Source organism: Mustela erminea, chromosome 8 (assembly GCF_009829155.1).
Source record: "Mustela erminea isolate mMusErm1 chromosome 8, mMusErm1.Pri, whole genome shotgun sequence".
NCBI classification, from domain to species: domain Eukaryota; kingdom Metazoa; phylum Chordata; class Mammalia; order Carnivora; family Mustelidae; genus Mustela; species Mustela erminea.
Window position 1 is genome coordinate 39,749,187 of NC_045621.1, and position 13,628 is coordinate 39,762,814.

A 13,628-nucleotide genomic window follows, 5' to 3' on the forward strand; every position below is an offset into this window, starting at 1 on the left:
GGGAGATCTGCCAGGGAGGATCAGAAGGGGAGGCGAGTGGAGGGCTGGGGAGGGGACTGCCTCTGTGCTGGGGGAGGGGCTGCGGGGCTCTGTGCATTAAGCGATCAGAGAGCACAATATTTCATTGCCGGCAATCGCAGCCAAGACATCAACTACTTGGGGAGAGCAGCCTTAAAAGCCTTTTGATTTTATTTCTTCCACTTCATTTTTTTTTCCCCTTTCCTTGCTGGTGTCCTTGACAAGGCCTCCCTTCCCCCTCTGCTGCCCCTTCCTCAACCCCCGCAGGAGGCCTGGGAGCCTGAGTAAGGGCCTGAGGCCAGGGGCTAAGGGGCTGGGGGGTTGGCAGGGCACGCGTATGTAGGCACGTGTGTATGCGTGTGTGGTTTCCTGTGTGGACCTGGGTACCACAGTGTGCCTGTCTGGAAACATGCTCCACGGGCATCCTGTGTGCTCCCAGGTAGGCTCTGTGTGCATTCGTGTGTGCATGCCTGGGTGTGTATGCACACGAGTGGACCTCACTGTGCACGCACTCCCCACAAAGCTCCACCAAGGTAAGAGACACGTGGGCAGGGCCAGGGGACAATGGTAAATTCCGAGGGCCAGGAGGAGAAGGGCTGGGAGAGAGGGCATCACACCCTTAGGAGTCAGCCTAACTGGACTAAACTGTGGACCCAGTGGAGACCTCTGAGGCCCGGGGCATCCCCAGAGGGGTGGTGCATGGAGATACTGCAGAGGCCGGGGAGGGCCGGGTCGCTGCAGGACTCCTGGCTGGGCGCCCATGACGTCAGCTGTCGACTGTGACATCACCGGCCCGCCCCCGCCTGCAGGAGCTCCATCTCTGCCCAATGGCAGGCGGCGGGGAACTGCACATCTGTCTTGTCGGGAATTAGTTAATTGAATCAAGCTGCCCGAGCTGCCGCAACGACCTCAGCCCCCACCCAGAAGGGGGCTGTGCTGGAGGCTGGAGAGACGGTGGGGAGGAGAAAGGCGGGGAGGCTCAGCCTGGAGGGCAGCGTGGGGGAAGGGGTCTACCTAGCCTACAGGTGGGCGGGGAGACTGAGCTCCCTCGGGAATATTGGTCAAGGTCCGGCTCAGCCCCTGCCCCAATCTGGTGACGACAGGGACCGAGGGCCTGGAGCCAGCTTGAGCTGGCATGCTGAGTGGGGCCTGGGCCTCTGGGCACAGGGCAGAGGGGTCTCTCCCTCCCCCAGGCCGCCCCGTCCCAGGGCACTCAGGTCCAGGCTCACCTTCTCCTCTTACCTGCTTCTCGGGCTTGTCCCTCCCTTCAACCCTCTCCTCCGCCCGCGGGTGCCCAGAAACGCAGATGATTCCCCAGCCCAGCTCCCCGGCCCCCTCACCACCACCCCAAGCCCCTAGTCCTCCAGGGAATGCGCATTGTTGAGGGGACAGCTCGGGATGAACTGTCCCTGGACAATCTGTCCTTGCCCCGCCCATCCTGTCCCCTGGCCCCGTGTCCCCTACCTCAGGTGCCCCAGGACTGTCCCAGGGTCTCCTCTCCCTCTTTCCACACCTTCCTCCTTAGTCACCCCTCCCTCTTGCATTTGTTCCTTCCTGATCATGGGAGACAGAAAGGAAGAGGTGTTGATAATCTGGCTCTCAGAGTCAGGGCTCCAGCCCTACCCCTGCCCCTCGAGAGCCTCAGGTGAGCACAGAACTGAACCTCTCTGAGTCCCTGGTTCCACAACTGACACCCGCCCGACAGTACCCCATGGGCCCTCTCTCATGAATTCCACACCTTCGCATAACCCTTTGGATTTCGCGGATTGTCAGCTTTGTCGCTAATGCTTCATCCTCAAGCAATATCAGCTCCGTTTCACAGATGGGAAAGCAGAGGCTCAGAGAGGTTAAGTGACTTGCAAAAGATCTCACAACTCTGACATCCCATAGCCAACATGTGAACCTGAGTTCTCCGGCCTCAAATGTCAGCTGCTGCTCTGCCTCCCCCTCTGAGGACCACTCCGTTGCTAGGAGACAGCAAGCCAGTGGTTACTATGGGAACCCGGCTGATGTGGAAAGTGGCAAGAGTTGGTGTCCGGGCAGCCGTGGGAAGCTTCCAGGTGGGCTCCACAGCCCCTTCCCTGCCCCTCCCATGAAGGCAGCACTTGGCTTTCCGCTCTGGGGTCTGTGTCCCAGGCAGCAAGGTGCTCGTGACAAGACCTGAGAGAGGTGTGATGACAATGGGTGACTCTCCCCTCAACGTTGCCCCTGCCAATCCAGAGCCCTGGCGGAGGATCGGGTTCCAAAGATGGAACTGAGGGACAGACAGGCCAGGCCAGGGAGCCTCAGGCTCTTGCTTCCCCCAGAGGCTGGAGTCAGACCTGCTCTGAGGACAGCGATGTGGAGCCGAGCCTGTCCCTGGGAGACATGAGAGGTGGAGAGCAGGACCATGGTAGGGAACAGAGCTGTAACCCCATGCTCTAGACCTGGCCAAACACCTCAGCTTTCTCATCTATCACAGGGGGATGACATTCGTCCCTCTACCACAGACACTGTGTTGAGAAAATTAACAAAAATATAAGACACCATGACCGACAGACTTCACCGGCTGTGTGGTCTTGGACAAGTCACTTAGCCTCTCTGAGTCCTGGTAACAAGGGGATAATAACTGTACCTACCTCACAGGGTTGTTGTAATAACTGTATCCTACCTCACAGGATAATAACTGTACCTACCTCACAGGGTTGTTGTAAGGATTACAGGAGTGAATCCAGGCCAAGGGCTTGGAACAGAGCTTTAAGGGTCATTCTCTGGCTGGCTGTTTTATTTTTATGGTAAATAATGCCCACCAGTCCCCAGCTGGGGAGAGGTCACTCTGGACCTAGCTCCTTTTTTTTCTCTTCCTCTCTCTGAAGAAAAGCTCCTACTACCCCTTGTTCTTTGGCAGGCACTTTGAGGAGGAGCAGAACCAAGAAACAGTACTCTCTGAGCCCTCAGACCTCCCTTACTCAAAGTTTAGGAACCCGGAGCCCGGGAGGCTGGGGTGGGAGGGAGTGAGGAGGTGCCTGGCAGCTAAATTTGTTCATCCTGACTGTCAGTCCCTTAATCCGATCCCCGAGGAACAACGCAGAGGCTTCACTCTGGATGACAAATGAGGAGGAGAGAGGCCTGCCCTGCCTGGACTCCGGGTGAGTAATGGCCTTGCATTAAGATATTAGGCCTGGACGAGAAGAAATGTGCTCCTGCTTCCCCTCCGCCCCAGCACGGTTGGGAAGAGAGCTCAGAGAGAGGAGGAGGCTTCCCGAATGGAGCCCTGGGAAGCCTGGGGGCTGCTGGGGGGTGGTTCGAGAGAGGACTTGGGAAGTCGGGGGGAGGGGGACACACAGAGAAAGAACGAGAGACACAGATACAGCAGAGATAGAAGAGATGGGAAGAGGAGGAGGGAAACAGAGAGACAAGGATTGGGATGTGGGAGACAGTGAGAGACAGAGACTCAGACTCACTGAGGGACAGAGGGGGGCAGGGGTGTCTGAGAGAGGGAGAAAAAGACACACAAGGACTTGGGGAATGGGGGCAGAGAGGTGAGATGTCTGACTCCTTTGGGGAAAGGGTGCCATATGGCTTGAAGTCTTTAATGTCCCCCTACTTGACCCTGAGCCTGGGAAGGCACTGGTGGGGAAGGGAGGGATAGTGGCCCCGTGGGAACTGGCTCAGGCTGAGGGGCAGGGCCTCTGGCTACAGAGACAGCATCCTTCCCCAGGCAGCCTGCTTCTTCGGGAACAGGGGAACAGACCCCAGGGTCCCAACTCCAAGCACCAGCACCTCTCGAAGAGCCCCTCCCTCGTCAAACCCCACATTTCCCCATTCCCCACAGCATGGGTCCCACGATGCAGGGCTTGAGATTTTGGGGACCCCTGGAGGAGAAGATGGAGCCATGTCCAGAGCTCAACTCAGAGCCGAGGGACCGAGAGAGGGCACAATGGGGCAGAGACAGACCCCAGAGAGACCACGGGGCAGCCTGTCCCTCTGTCACCACAGTCAGCCTCATCTGGCACCCCCAGAAGTGTGCTGTATACTGGCCCAGACAGGAGACCTTGCCTGCCTGGATTCAGATCCCGCCTCCACTGTTTCTGTTGTGTGACCCCCAGAAGGGTGTGTGACCCAAGTGTTGACGAACACAGTCCCTGTCTGTAAAGTGGGAGGATAATGGCCCCCACTGCATGAGGCTTCTGTGAGGGATCCCGGAGTCAGGACCTGGAGGATGCCTAGAATGGAGGCTGGAACATGCTCACGGTCCACCCAACTTCACAGATGCCTGTTGTTTCAGGTTCCCTGGGCCCCAGCCAGGACTGTGTAAGCAAGACAATACCTAGAGCAAGTCCCTGCATCACCCTTTAATTCCTCAGAGGGGTCTCCCCAGTGCTCCATCCCCAGACCTGGGGATTCCAACTCACCTTTGTAAGCCCCCAACCACTCCGTGCCTCAGTTTGTTCATCTGCAAAATGGGTATCCCTTTAGACTTAGTGGGGCTAGTGCATGGAAGCACTTAATAAAGCCGACAGGGGCCTGGCCCAGATGGGCCAGCCTTCTGTCTGAGGACACCCTGCGCTGGTGTGCATATACGCGCGAGCATGTAGGTGTGCGCGCATGAGGCGGGGAGAGGGCACGATCTGGGAGAAGACCAGACAAAAGAGGAGATGCTCAGACACAAGGATGAGGGGAGGAGGAGCCACCAACCTCAGGCCTAGGAGCGCGTGTGCCACGGATTAGAGGTAGGAAGACCCACTACCCCACCCTCTCCTCCCCCGCCTTAGGACACCACCTTCACCAGCAGCCCTGGCTTCTGGTCCCACTCAGCTTCACGGATGCTACTCTCAGATGCCCCACTTGGTTCACCATTTTGAAATTCTTAATAATTGTTGAGCAAGGGGCCCAGCAAATTTTGCAGCTCCTACACTTTGCTCCCTAGGGATTACACAGGGGGGCAGAGCTGCCCCAGGCGGTGGCTTCAGCAGGGAGGGCGATTCAGGAAAGAGAGGTTCTGCCTTGGGGAAAAGCGGGGGCAAGGCAGAAAGATCCTGGGAAGAGCGGGAAGGGCAGGAAGTTCACCTCCCTGCGCCCCAGAACGCCAAGCAGAGCAGCTGTGCCCTTCTGAAGGGTAGGCCTGAAGAGAGGGCAGGGAGTGGGGTGGGGGGCGGTGCTTTCGAACCCAGCTCCCACAGCCCATCGGCCCATTGGCTGGGGGTCTGGGGACACCCGCAGTCACGGAGATCTTTCTTCGGTTGCCCCAAGATCCCCCTGAAGCCGGGGTTCGAACCCTTTGTCCCAGCTGTGCGACCCCTGGATTTTACTTAGCCCCCCACGCCTCCCTTGGGTGCCACACCCTGGTCGCGCCAGCCTTCTGTCCTCCGAGGCCTGCGTCTCTCACGAAGCGCCACCAGGAGGCGCCCCGCACCTGCTCTGCCTTCCTGAGCCCGGGACGCCCGGCCGGATCCCGTCGGGAGGAGGGCTTCCTGCGGGGCTGGGGCGGGGGTGGGGGGCGCTCCGCCTAGAGCTGACGGGGCCGCCCCAGAGCCGGAGGGTCCTCGCAAAGCCGTACGCCCTGTCTCTCCCTCCTGATCCTGTCTCTCTCGATCGCAGGGATGGGGGGCGCGGGTGTCCTGCCAGACACTTCCTGGTGCTGCCCCCGCTTGGTCCTCGGTCCCGTCACTCCTCCGCTCCGCCACCCCTGCCCCCCCGCAGAGTCCGGGGACTTCCTGCGAGCACCCGGCCGAGAGTCCCGGCCTGTGGGGCCACACGTGCTGAGCCTCAGATCCCCTGTACTGTCCCGAACCTCGTCTGTTCCGGAGAGGCCGGCGTTCGCGCACTTGATCGCTGGCCGCTTGAGGGCGGGCCTGGACTGGGGAAAACGAACTAGCTCCCTCCTCCGGCGTCTTGAGATACTGCCAACCCCTAACCCCCATCCCCCACCCCGCCCCAGCAAACCCGGCCCTCCAGGAAGAGAAAAGTCCCTAAAATATTACTTTAAAAATACATTTTCTGCAGTAGGTAATACATCCATTGGCTTCAAACATCGGAGCAATACAAAGTAGAAAGTCTCCCTGTCACGCTGTCCCCATGCACCTGGTTTCCTTCCGCGTAACCCCCGTGGCTGTCTTTATAATTGTGTAGTCTTCCGAGGAAAGTAAAAACCTATGTTCTTATTTTTCCTCCTTTCCTATACAGAAGGAAGAGTACTGCGCACACTGTGTTCCGTTTTTAATAAATCTATCTTGACATTCTTTCCGTAACAGTAGAGGCCTTGTCCCTTTTTATAGCTGCATAATATTCCACTGTGTGGGGGCCCCCGCTGTCCTTTTTTGATGAGTACCTGGGCCGTTACTTTTTTTTTTTTTTTAAGATTTATTTATTTTTCAGAGAGCTAGTTAAGGAGTAAGAGCGTTTGTAAATCAAGTAGGGCTTTGCTGACACTTCCTGCTGCCCTCCCTGGGGCTTGTACCATCCGTCCCTCCCCTGGCAGTGACAAGACTGTTTCCCAGCAGCCTCAACAACAGAGTGTACTGTCAAACTTTTGCATGTGTGCAGCAAATTCTCTTGTGTTCAGTGCCTCAGGAACCCTACCTTGACCTCCAGAGCATAACCCTATTCCCCCTGCAGCACTCAAGCCTTCCCCTTTTACAGCAGCTTGTGCTGCATTTGAAACCATTTTCGTATTATGTCATTATGATGATGATGAGTTTCAGTGTTTGCCTCCAAGCTCCCTGTAGGCAGAGACTGTACCCCAGTCCCCAGCAAAATGTGGGAGATGCTGCATACCCCTTTGTTGGCTGGGACAGCCCTCTGTGAACTCCCCACCCACCGCCACCTAGATGGCCCCAGCAGTGTTTCTTAGCCACTTTTGAGAAAGGCACAGGGACTAGCTCCATTGAGCAGACCAGGAGACTGAGGCCCAGACGGGAAGTAATTTGCTCAAGAACTCCCAGCTGACCGGTAGGGAAGTCCCATCTCCTCAGCCCTTGTCCTTCTTCTGGAGACCCTCACCTTGCTTTTTCCCTCCTTGGTGCTCGGGGGCCCATAGGGACCCCCAGTGGCTGGGAGCAGTCAGACTGAGGTCAGGGTAGCTCCGAGCTCGGGGTCAAACCCCTCCACACCACCTGTAATGACGGAGAGCCATGCTGGGGCGTGGCCCAAGCCCCTGTGGGCCTCGTCCTCCTGTAGGCTCAGACCCCCTGTACGGGGGCAATGCCATGTCTGCAGTGACCCCCCATGTCTGCAGCCACCAGAGCCCCAGCCCTGAGGCCCCACGGCAGCGCTGGCTTTGTGCCCGACTGTCACTCTGTTCCCCAGCGGCTCTTTGCAGCGGCTGCCTGCCTCCCTGCCTCCCATTAATCATGTACGCAGGATTTATTTTCTCCAGCAATTTATTTCAGCAAATGCAATCTGGGTGTGCCCACAGGTGGGCAGGACGCTCTGCTGCCCCCCGAGTCCCACCGGAGTCAGGGAGCCCTGGCTTTACAGTCAGGCTGGCAGGCACAAGTCACCGACACCCCCATGTCAGACCGCAGACCAGGCTGAAGGACCCCAAAGACAAGCCCCCCCCAACCCCGCATCACCATGACTTCGGGGTCCTGAGCCGCTTGGAAGATTCAGCTTGCTCCACTTTCTTTACTGTGCCTTTGCTGCCCCTACGAAGGCCAGCTGACTAAAGGGGGACAAGAGATCAGCCTCCAACATCCTCCCCCTGAAACAGGCATTCAAAGGCCTTTTCTGAGAACCCAGGCAGTAGCTCTTTTCAGGATCCTCTTCTGGGGAAGGGAGGGGTCCCTCCCTCCTGAGCCCTTTCCTCCCTGACACTGCTGAGCAACCTGGCCCCAATTCCTATGACAGTCACGGAGGGAAACCACCAGCTGACACCACGCCTGCCACCCCTGTCGCCACACCCATGACACATGTCCTCCTTCCTGGGGTTCCCTCTCGTCACGCTTGGCCTCTTTCTGTAGGTTGCCAGCAGGAAGCTGAGTCGCCCTGAGGTCGGTCATGATTTCAGACGGTGAGTTAGTGCCCCTCCTGGTCTGTCCACTTAGAGGCCTTGGAAGCAGAAAAGAAAGGGCTGTGGGCAGCAGAGGTGGGGGCGTCCACCTGGCCCTGGCCTTCACCAAGCCCTTTGCAGTCCCCATGCCTGCCTCCCACCCCTGTGGCGTCCTTGTCCTCGGGAGCCCCTGGGCACCTGCTTCCTCCCTTAGGTATCCCTGAGGCCCAGCCCCAACCCACCCGGCCTGGCTGCCTCTAATGCCGCAGATAATTCCTGTTGTCGCAAAGCCATTACCCTGCAAATGGGCCGCGCTTTAGCGTGTGTGTGTGTGTGTGTGTGTGTGTGTGTGTGTGTGTACGTGTGCGCGTGGAAGAGGGGGCGGCTGCAACAGGCAAAGCGCCCTGTTTATGCCTTACCTCCATAATTGCTTCAGGAGATTTACTGTCTCCTTCCCCCACCCCATCCCCAGCCTCTGGTCCCTGGCTGGCAGCCTCTGCTGGACCTGGGGTGATGGGGCCTGGGGCTCCATGCAGGGGGGCCAAGGTGGGGAGGAAGAGTGGGACATGCCTCACTAGAGTGTACTTAGGCCTTGTGGAGGGCCCTGGTGTATGCGCCTTCCCCTTCTACCCCACTCAAAAGGAGAGAGTGGCTGAAGCCCCCCCCTCCCCAACAGGGCCTTCCAGACCTCAGGGGCTCTGGGGATGCAGGATGGGTGAAGGAAGGCCTTTGGTGGCAGGCGTCCGTGGCCTTCACTTCCCCTCTCCCCCCTCGCTCTAGGTCCCCCTGGGCCCTGGTCTCTGCCTGTTGCTTTGTCAGCCATTCGCAGACCTCCCCAACCTCCCACCCTGCGCAATGCCCCAGCCCCAGATGTCATCCCAGCGGCTCCTGCCCCTCCCCAGCACAGCACAGCCAGGTGTCCCGTAGGAGGATGCACACCTTCCACCCTTTCAAGAAGAGCCTTCCACCTTTGTGTTGAGCCCTGGGCAAACCCCAGCGGGCCAGCATATTTAGGAGGCACCTGTGGACTGAGGAGGCAAGGCTGGGCTCGGTCAAGGGCATGGCCCTCCACAGCCTGCAGGACTGTTTTTCATCTCTGCTCCTTGAGTTTCTAGTGATGGGGTCTTGGGTATGCGATTCAGCTTCTCTGAGCCTCAGCGGCCTTCCCTGTAAAATGGGTGTGATAACACTTGCCTCAAGCGTGGTAAAAGTCATTTGTGATACATTGTGATACCATACATTGTGAATCGTATGAAGTTGCCTATGGACAACCAAATTTGGACTTTACTATTTATTGGGTGAGCCTGAGTGGTTCAGTCGGTTAAGACTCTGCCCTTGGCCTCAGGTCATGATCCCAGGTCCCTGGGATCGAGCCCCACATTGGGCTCCCTGCTCAGCGGGAAGCCTGCTTCTCCCTCTCCCATTCCCCCTGCTTGTGTTCCTGCTTTTGCTGTCTCTCTCTCTCTCTCTGTCAAATTAATAAAAATTTTTAAAAAATACTTATCGGGTGAAGTACTGCAGCCATGAACTTTGTATCATTGATAAGTTTCCTCCTGGTGTCCCTACTTTTCTTTTATACCCTTCATGTTTTGCATTTGTATAAAGGCTACCTGCTGGTTTTAAAGAATTCAGGCGAGGCAGGGAAGCACAAAGAAAAAAGTAAAAAGCTCCACAAAATAAGAATAAATCTCCCTATCAGAAATAGCTGTAATTAATGAATAACCACCATTTCCAGAAATCTCTTTTTATGTTGATGAGGATAAGACGTTTAAAGAGATAAATTGATAGAAGGATTGCTATACAGGGATCTGATTGAATATTTTAAATACAATTTATTAAATCTATTTTTGGTTTTTCTAAACAAAAGAAAATAAACAGAAGGAACACTGAAGGGAATGACATGACTCCAGGAAATGTCTCTTCGTCAGAGAGACAGTGTTTTCTAAAATGATCATCTCATGGTAACAAAAAGATTTGGAAGCAATAAGAATAAAAATTATTGATCAGGGAGGATCTATCATGGAAGAGGAGGAGAAAGGTAAATGTTACAGTTGAAACTGAGGGCATTAAATGAGTGAGTTTCAAACACACACAAATGACAGCATGACTGAGAAAAGGACAGGGAAGCCTAGGAGAGGCAATAGACCCAGAAAAGGAGGGAGGAAACAGGCAGAACTGTGAGAAAGGGTCTGCATTCTTTCCACCAAGAGGTTGAGCAGTGGTATGCAAAATTTTGCATCTTTTCAACTTTAAAGAATTTTGCCATGACACCTTCCTTCCCTAGGGTTTCCCATCATGTTTAAATGGTTAAAACAACAACAACAACATAACTTCTGGTACATTGTAAATACCGATATTTTTATTATTTTTTAAAATATTTTATTTATTTATTTGAGACAAAGGGAGCAGAAGCAGGGGGATGGAGAGGTAGAAGGAGAAGCAGACTCTCTGTTGAGCTGAGCGGGGAACCTGATCCCAGGACCCTGAGATCATGATCTGAGCCAAAGGCAGAGGCTTAACCAGCTGAACCACCCAGGTCCCCTAATACTGCCATTTTTAAATAAAGCCGTTACAGGTCTTTTCTGAATGTACCTGGCCCTTCCGATGGAGAGAAGGCGAGCCATACATCCCCTAGCCACCTGCACCCCCCCCACACCCTCCACCCCACCCCCACCGCGTGGGTAACGGAACAAACCTGCCCCTCCATGAACTCAGGTGTGCTTTCTGTTTTCCTGGAGATTTTGGCAAAATTCCTTTGACCTTTCCAACTTTTCTCACTAAATGAAAAGAAGTTGGAAGTCACTGATTAAAACAGAAAAGCAGAGCGCCCCGCCCCCCTCCAAGGAAAGGATCCCAGCAGGGGTAAGAGGGTAGCCCCAATGGAGAAAGGTAGGACTGGCCTGAGGGAAGGAAGGGTGGTGGGGAGGACACCCTTCCCCTCCCAAGCACTTCAGAAGAGACTGACAGGCAAGTGTGGTGGGAAGGGATGGAGCCTGGGAACACTGTGGGATGTGTACAAGAGGCTGGGCTCTAGGGTGCCTGCATGGCTCAGTCCGTTAAGCATCTGCCTTTGGCTCAGTCATGATCCCAGGGATCGAGTCCCACATCAGGCTCCCTGCTCCGTGGGGGAGCCTGCTTCTCCCTCTGCCTCTCTTTCTCTCTCTGTCTCTCATGAATAAATTAAAAAAAAAAATCCTAAGAGGCTATGTTCTGAAAGTTGGGGGGTGGGGGGCTGGATGTCCCCATACTCTGTGGCTCCTGCCCAGAATACTGGGTGAAAAGTGAGCCAGGAGGCCAGGGGTCTTGCCAACCTCCTAGGGCCCTACATGCAGGTTCCAGGACTCCCGACATCCTCAGAGACCCATTCAACCCTGCAGGGAGCTGGGAGCAGCCCCTGGCCTCAGTTGTCTCCAGCCCAGGCAGCACCCCGCCTCTCCCTCTTAAAGTCAAGATCAGCCCAGAGGGAGAGGAAGGTCAAGGCAGCCAGCTAAGCTGACAAGCTGAAGGAGCCAGCCATCCAAGATGAAGGAGCCCCCTTCCTACTCAGACACCCTCTGAGCGTCAGGCCACACACAGCTTGGAGAGCAAGCCCCCCACCCCACTGCTGCCCTCTATCCCATTCTCTCTTGTTTTCTGGGCTCCCGCATTTCCCTTGCTGTCCCTGGGATCAGGCCCTCGTGGTCATCACCATATCCATGAAGAAATCACATCTTATCCCTTCCCGCACGGTCACCAAGAGCAAGCTGATGGAGACCAGTGGTGACCACCCCAGCCAGACCTGATGGGTGTTCTTTAATTCTCCCTGCCGGGTGGCTGTTACCATCCCATTTCACAGACTGAGAGCCTGAGGTTGAGAGAGGACAAAATGTATTTGTTTCCTGAGGCTGCCGTCACAGATGACCACAGACAGGCTTAAAACAACAGAAATGTGTTCTCTCACAGTTCTGGAAGCTAGACGTCCAAAATCAAGGTATTGGCAGGGTCACGCTCTCTCCAAGTCTGTGGGCGAATTGTTGCATGGCTTTCCCTTACTTCTGGTATCGCCAGCAGTCCCTCGCTCAAAGCTGCGTGATCCCAGTCTGTGCTCCCACTGTCACATGGCGCTGTCCCTGGGTGTCTCTTCTCTCCTGGGGGGTATGACAGACTCCCGTGTGACCTCACCTTGAGTTACAAATGCAACAACTCTTTTTCCGAATAAGATCCCATTCTGAGGTAGTGGGGATTAGGACATCAACATCTACTAGGGGGACAGAATTCAACCCACAACATGAAGTGACTCACCCCAGGTCACCAGAGAGGCAGTCAGAACCCCAGGTCTGAGCTCTGAATCATAGCCTCAACGGCCCCTCATCCCGAGAAGACCCACACTGCGGCCTCTCCTCACTCCTCAGTTCCTGGGAATCTGGCTTGTAGCCACTTTTGTCCCTTGCAGGACACTTCTGGTCCCCGGAGCTGGCATAGCCGTGGGTCCCACTAGCCTGTCCAAAGACACTGTCCCCAAAGATGGCCTGCCCAGCTGTTGGCTGAGTGTCCTTCCCATTGCTCTTCTGCCCACGCCCCTAGCAGGGCTCAGGAGGTCAGTGTGGTCTGCGATGGAGGAAGAGGTGAGCACTTCATGGCAGGAGGGTCCTGAAGGAGGAGGACGTGGAAGGTCCTCCCCCAGAGAACAAGGATACAGACCTAGGGCAGCAAATGCCCAGGGCTTTCCTTCCCATTTCCAGAGGCCAAGGATCCACTCCCCACCCCCAACCCCCTGCCCCATCGTCCTCCTCAGAACACAGAAAAAGGCTCTGTGCCAGTGGGGAGGCTGCAGGGCTGACATGAACCTGCTGGAGTTTTCCAGAGATATCAACAAAAAAGCTCCAGGTTCTTTCCCGTCCCTCTTCTTGAAGTGGGGTTTTGGGGTTTTGCCGGCCCCTGCAAGAGGGGTCCAGATGGGGCAGCTGTGAGCATGGGGGGCAGGGCAGAGGAACCAGGGGCTGCGGACACCACTAACTGCCCCCTGGATATTCATCCTGCCCTTGCCACCCCCCAAAACAGGACAGCACAGAGGGAAAGACACGGGAAGAGCAGAAGAGAGAAGACCCCAGCTCCACTGGGTCCCAGGATCACGAACCCTGAGAAGTGCTGGTACCAGCTTTGGAATCGGAAGAGGGGCCGGTACTGACCATTCATTTCTTTAGTTGCTGAGCAAATATGGTGTGTCAGGCTCTGTTCTAGGCGCTGGGGACACCACGGGGATGAGACACAAAGCCCTGCTCCCCGGCAGCAGCCAGACGACAAGTAACCAAGCTCACAACGGCCATCGGCTCTAACCAGATTATTGGGGAATCACGATTCATCGGGAAATAGATTTGAAATTATTTCACTTCTCCAGGCACTGCCTGGGCTGTGCTGAGCAGAGGCTGCTTTCCCGCGGCAAGGGGCAGCTCCCTGCCCCCAAATCTGGCCAGAATCACAGCCTTCTCCACTTGCCGGGTTTGAATCTCCTCTTCCTGGGCAGTGTCCAGTGAAACTCCCACTTCCCAGTTTCTCCCCTGATGCAAAAATCTTCTCACCTCCCTGCGCTCACGGGGAGCTTCAGAAGCTCTCTGGGGGTGGCGGGTGGGCCAAGGGCTCCCCTCACCCTCAGTTCCCCACT

The 13,628-nt window shown here is 56.0% G+C and overlaps 1 long non-coding RNA gene across 2 annotated transcripts; it reads left to right on the forward strand.

The window, feature by feature from the left end:
• The first annotated feature begins 2,303 nt into the window (after positions 1-2,303).
• LOC116597862 lies at positions 2,304-9,338 on the forward strand. Of its 2 annotated transcripts, XR_004288821.1 has the most exons (4): positions 2,304-2,410; positions 3,078-3,146; positions 7,959-8,008; positions 8,768-9,338. It is a non-coding gene; the product is annotated as an uncharacterized LOC116597862 (long non-coding RNA). The 2 variants fall into 2 exon arrangements; XR_004288820.1 differs by lacking the exon at positions 2,304-2,410 and having other exon boundaries at positions 3,060-3,146.
• Positions 9,339-13,628: the final 4,290 nt, after the last annotated feature.